This window comes from Mastomys coucha, unplaced genomic scaffold, assembly GCF_008632895.1.
Source record: "Mastomys coucha isolate ucsf_1 unplaced genomic scaffold, UCSF_Mcou_1 pScaffold4, whole genome shotgun sequence".
NCBI lineage: Eukaryota > Metazoa > Chordata > Mammalia > Rodentia > Muridae > Mastomys > Mastomys coucha.
The window spans coordinates 44,232,832-44,238,831 of NW_022196910.1; the positions used below are offsets into that span (position 1 = coordinate 44,232,832).

Sequence of the window (6,000 nt, forward strand, 5' to 3'; positions counted from 1 at the left end):
CCACTTATTTATCAACTGAAATCAAATCATTCTTGTCAGGCACATATGTGAGACATACTTTCATATTCTAAGACACCAGAAAGTCAAGTGACATTTGTTTCTCCAATACATATTCTGAAAGATGATTTTTTTAAGGTATAAAAATATTATAAAGTTAACTTATTTAAACATAAGTTTATATTCATAAAATATTATATTTTATGATATTATACAATCACTAGGATCATCTAATTGTAGAATATTTTATCACCCCAATAAGAATCCTACAATTAAGTTCTGAAGGCTAAGTCTTTAATTCAAGGAAGTAGTATCTGAAATACATCTAACTTTAGAGAAGCATTTTTTTTTTGTCATTTGTTTGAGACTGAGTCTCTCTGAATCCCAGGATGGCCTTGAACTCACTACATAACCCAAGGTGGCATTAGATACACAATCCTCCTGCCCTAGCTATTCCAATGTTAATATTTTAGGCATGTGGGACCATACCCAGATAAGAAGCATAGTCCATCTATATAATACTATGATCAAACTATATCTTTATAATATCAAGAACAAACACTGGGATGAAAAATAGATATCAAATAGTAAGAAAAGCTGTACTGGGCAGAGGTAACTCTTTTTCAATATATTTTTCTTTTTTTTTTTAATTTTTTAAAGATTTGTTTATTTATTTTATGTATAGGTATACACTGTAGCTGCCTTCAGACACACCAGAAGAGGGCATCAGATCCCATTACAGATGGTTGTGAGCCACCATGTGGATGCTGGAATTGAACTCAGGATCTCTGGAAGAGCAGTCAGTGCTCTTAACTGCTGAGCCATCTTGCCAGCCCCTCAATACATTTTTCTAAAGCTGTAATTCAATGTACTATGTGCATGGTTCTTTTAAGAAAACATAGCAGACACATTTTGTAGAACCAATCTGAACTATACAGTAAAAAGAGAAATGTAAGTGACTCCTTTAATGTTCACATTCCTTTTTTTGTTTGTTTTTTGTTTTTGTTTGTTTGTTTGTTTTTCAAGACAGGGTTTCTCTGTATAGCTCTGGCTGCCCTGAAACTCACTCTGTAGACCAGGCTGGCCTCCAACTCAGAAATCCACCTGCCTCTGCCTCCCAAGCACTGGGATTAAAGGCATGTGCCACCACTGCCCAGCCAATGCTCACATTCTTATTAAATGTTTTCAGCACAGATAACTGTTAAGGTAAAAGAGAGAGACTTGGTCACTTACTAATCTGGATGGACAGTATACTGCATCTTATTTCATGACACGTGGATTAGTTCCTCACCATTACGTCTGGGCATCTACTTCTTGGTAGCCATTTCTGAAATAAAGGTACAGTAATTGAGAATATGAATTATTCTATAAAATGATAAAAATATAAAGAACAATTAACTACATTGTCACGACCATAAGCAAACTCCAAATAGAAAACATGAACAGGACTATGAGTTATGTAGGACTTAAGCAGAAAAGGCTGGGTTCTGTCCCCAGGGCAGGATGCTTTAGTCCCACACCTTTGTTCCCACCGGGCCTTACAGTCCTGAACATGATTGACAAACTGGACCAAAAGAGATACACATACCCTAAGTTGTACATTTTGAACACCATGAAGCAATTGCACATTTGTTATTTACTTACCCACTATACCTAAAATGAAAACCTAAGAAAGGGACTTCTGTTACTTTTATATATTTATTTTAGACACCTGAAAAAATGGCTATTGTGTCAATGAGTGTTCCACACTTATTTATTCAAAGAATGAATAAACCGATTATTAGTTAACTCCAACTGATGAAATGCTTAAGTACTTTAAGTCTCAAACACCATTTCTTTCACAGAAACACCACAAATACCAACTACATTGTCACCATCTTTTCTCAAATAAACAAAAGCCATCAAAGACAAGGAAAACATACTCCTGACCACAGAAACAGAACAAAGCCTAGGCCACCTTGGCTCTTGATCAACTCCACCTTTGGTAAAGACTCCAAGAAGGACAAGAGTTGAATGTGTAGTTTCTGTCAGGTACCAGGATGTGGGGTGGGCAGATGTTTTTAATTAAACATTCATATTCTTTGAGATATTGTAGAGAACATTAGGAATACAGGTCTTCTGTAGGGAATGAAATGGTGCTACTCTGACAGATCAAGAATAAACCCAACAACTGGCAGTCTTCTACTTCTCAGGCTATAACTGAATGATAATCCACAAAATACTATTTGTGGCTGGGCACAGTGGTGAAGCAGAGGCAGGCAGATCTACAGAGTCCACAGTGAGTACCCCTAGAACTATATAATGAGACCCTGTCTCAAAAAATAATGATGGTGATGATAATAACAATGATAATAATAAAATGCTATTTGTGAGCGAGTCTGTGTCCATGTGAAAACTTGAAAGAATAAGAAGCTCAGATGGTCTCACACCCTTCACAAAGCAAAATAAGCAACAATGAACTCAAATCATTCTCAGATGATAATGGAGAAAAGGAGTAAGATAACCAGATGCTGCTGAAAACTACATTGCAGATTATCTTGTACTATCATGGGTTGGTTAGGGAGGTCTGGCTGGCTGCTTGGGTGGTTGGGTGAATGCCAGAGTCTCATAGGTAGCCTAGGTTCACCTGGAACTCAAGATCCTCCTATCTCACCTTCCTGTGCAATATGCAGCTCACACCATCAAACCAGGCTTTAGAAACATATTTAAGATAATTAAAAATACAAGACAGGTTAATGAGATACTCAGCTAGCACAGTTGTGTGTTGCCAAACCTGATAACCTGAGTTTGATGCCTAGGACCAAATGGTGTAAGGAATGAACCAACCCCCACAAGCTGTCTTCTAACCACCACAGGAATGCTGTGGCAAACAAGCCCATACACACATCACATAAACACACACACACACACACACACACACACACACACACACACAAATGCAATTAAAGATGCAAAATAAATTCAAAGAGAAAACTCTGTAAAAATGGGAAACTTTAACATGAAACACTCTAGATGAAGCGGGTGGCATAGGCACACAAAATACTGTACCAATGCACCAACACACTCACTGCACTGTAGTGAAGAGAAACCTTTGGAAAGTCTTTTTACTCTTTAATTATTATTGTTACGTGTGTGTGCGCCCATTTAGTACTGCTTGCATGGATATGGCTTTAGGGTTCATCACTGTGTGACAAAACTTTCCTTGGGGAGACACTACACACAGTACTATCTCCAGACTGGGAGCTAAAACCAGCCAAAGTCTGGGTACCACCGTGAGTTTTAGTGAGGTTACAGACAAGAGAACGGTGAGGAGTTACTGACAGGAGCAGAAGTAGCTCAAAGACAGTTGCTCACAAAGCTGGGAGCATAGAGCACACTGCATAGCTTGTAGGCAGCTAACAGGGTGGAGAGTGTCCTTTCCGAGGGACTTTGGTCCAAATCTCTTCCAGCCAGTTCAGCTAGTTTTTGCTTCTCCCAGGCAGCTGGTCTGCTCTCAGTGGTCTTTTGTAGCTTATCTTTGTTTCTCTAAGAGGGACTTTCAGCTTTTATTGCTCACTCTGGCAAAAAGTGGCCTAATGAACCTAGAGAGTTTCAGGGACTTTCTGGGTTTATTTTGAGTTGTTTACCATCCTTGCTTAGGGAGGTTTCCCTGTAGGATGAAAAGTTTCAATCTCTAAGGAAACTGTTCTGCACCACCACTTGTTACTATATAACCTATCAGAGTGTTCTCCCTTTGAAAAGACTAATTCTCCCTAGCTGAGCTATTGTTAATTGTACTCTGTAAGGGGGTGAGGCCTGTAAGATTTCTCCCTGTCAATATTTGTTCAGGTTTTGTTTAGGTAGACATGCTGTTCAAGTTTCATGGCTATAGTTTCTTTGTCTCAAAAACTCTTAAATTTGGGGTCAGAGAAATGTTTTAGCAAGTAAAGGAATTGGCCAACAGCTCTGATGGTCTGAGTTCAATCCCCAGAAAGAATATGGTGGAAAAGAGAGAACCAAGTTTGTACTCTGCTGTACGTGGTCATCCTGGTAGTTATACCACCTTACTCCTTCCACATTAAGAAATAATTATATGTATTTTTAAAAAATTTAGCTGCATTAAGTAGTCTTGTTACAAATACTGACAAATAGGTAATATTTCTCATTAGGATTCAAATAAAAATCACAGAAGTAAAAACTCAATAATTATATAAAATTTAGAGTATTCATAAAGACTCATGATTCATTTCAGAAATATCTATTACTTGTTCTTTCCCCTTAAAAAAAAAAAAGCCTTGCCAGGCAGTGGTGGCTCACGCCTTTAGTCCCAGCACTTGGGAGGCAGAGGCAGTGGATTTCTGAGTTCGAGGCCAGCCTGGTCTATAGAGTGAGTTCCAGGACAGCCAGGGCTACACAGAGAAACCCTGTTTCGAAAAACCAAAAAGAAAAAGAAAAAGAAAAAAACAAACAAAAAAAAGCCTTAAAGCAATTATTATCCCACCATACACCACAATACAATAACCACCATGGACTGGGACATTAAGCACATAAAATTCATGGCCACCTTTAGAAGCTGTTTACCAAACTGGGCAGTGGTGGCGCACGTCTTTAACCCTAGCACTTGGGAGGGGGAGGCAGATGAATTTCTGAGTTCATACTGTCACTTTTTAAAAGATACTTAAGGCTGGAGAGATGACTCAGTTAAGAGCACTGCTGCCCTTCCTAGAGGAGCCTGGTTTGATTCCCAGCATGGAGACTCACAACTATGAATAATTACAGTTCCAAGGACCCAACAACCTCTTCTGGTATCATAGAGCATACATATGCACTCAAGGCTTTATACACATAAAATAATAGTGTTCTGTTTTTAAATACTCTGCAGCATAGCTCCACAAAGGAGCAATTAGGAGTATTAATCAAATGAGCACCATTAGGACAACTCCCAATACAAATGACACTGCCTTTCTCCTGTTTGTTTTTAAGTATTTCTATTCTGGTTATAAAGTTTCAAGTTTTCTCAGAAGTTCAACTATTTCAAATTTATTTGTTATCTTTAGGCATCATGGGCACTAGAAAGAATTAAAAAAGCCCATGAACCCATAACATGACTAAATTAGATACAACACAGTAGGGATGTTTGAACTTAATTTTTTCTTCTTTAAATAAACAAACACCTCTGGGCTGAGGCCTACTTTGCCTTTTCTGCATCACATGCCTGGCAAACTGCAGGGTTTTAACAGAGATTAGCCAGGGACAGAGGACCCGCCAAGCATCACTCAGTGATCACCCTCAAGACTAAAGCAAACGTATCCAATCTCCAGAACTGTCCCAAACCTCTGCCAACATACCTTTCATCTGAACAATCTATTTTCATTTAAAGTTCACAAAGCTATTCTCATATAATCCAAGATGTGAAAATATTTCCAGAATACCAGAAACATAATCAGCAGGGGCTTCAAGAGCTAGACAATGAATCTGGTATGAAAAGCTGACTTGGGGAAAGGAGGTAGGGAGAACCGTTTGAAGACTTTAAACACAATAGCCTCAGTCATCTAGAAAGCAGACTAGTAAAGTCAACTATCTGAAAGATGAGAGACAGGGCCAGCAAAATGGCTGAGCAGGCGCTTGTCTTCCTGACACCTGCAAGCACTCTCCCAGACACACACGGAGGAGACAGACCTGGCTCCTCAGAGCTGCCTTCCCAAGGCCCCATGTGCCTATGTGAGTATACACAGAGTCTCATGCACAAGAAATAAATGTAAGACAATTTTGAAAGATTTTCAATAACTTAGCTTTGTTATACTAATGCCCTCAATTATCTAGAGAAAATAACAATTATTACTGTGACTAAAAATGTGCCTTTAAACATTAGTATAACTTAGTTCTTTGCAGAGAGGATAATGCAATGGAGTTACCAACTTAAAGTTGCCAAATGACTAAATATAAATGCTAACTTTCAAAATATTTTTGTCTAGTACTGTAAAGAAAAACTAACACTTAAGACTGCCCCTCAAGTCAGTGTAT

The 6,000-nt window shown here is 38.5% G+C and overlaps 1 protein-coding gene across 2 annotated transcripts in view; it reads right to left on the minus strand.

The window, feature by feature from the left end:
• The window catches only part of Frs2 (fibroblast growth factor receptor substrate 2), a 78,369-nt gene that overhangs the window by 31,123 nt on the left and 41,246 nt on the right, over window positions 1-6,000 (minus strand). For both annotated transcript variants that reach the window (XM_031350421.1, XM_031350420.1), the window contains exon 2: window positions 1,231-1,324. The gene's annotated coding sequence lies outside the window, so the exon portion shown is untranslated. The remainder of the gene's footprint in view (window positions 1-1,230; window positions 1,325-6,000) is intronic.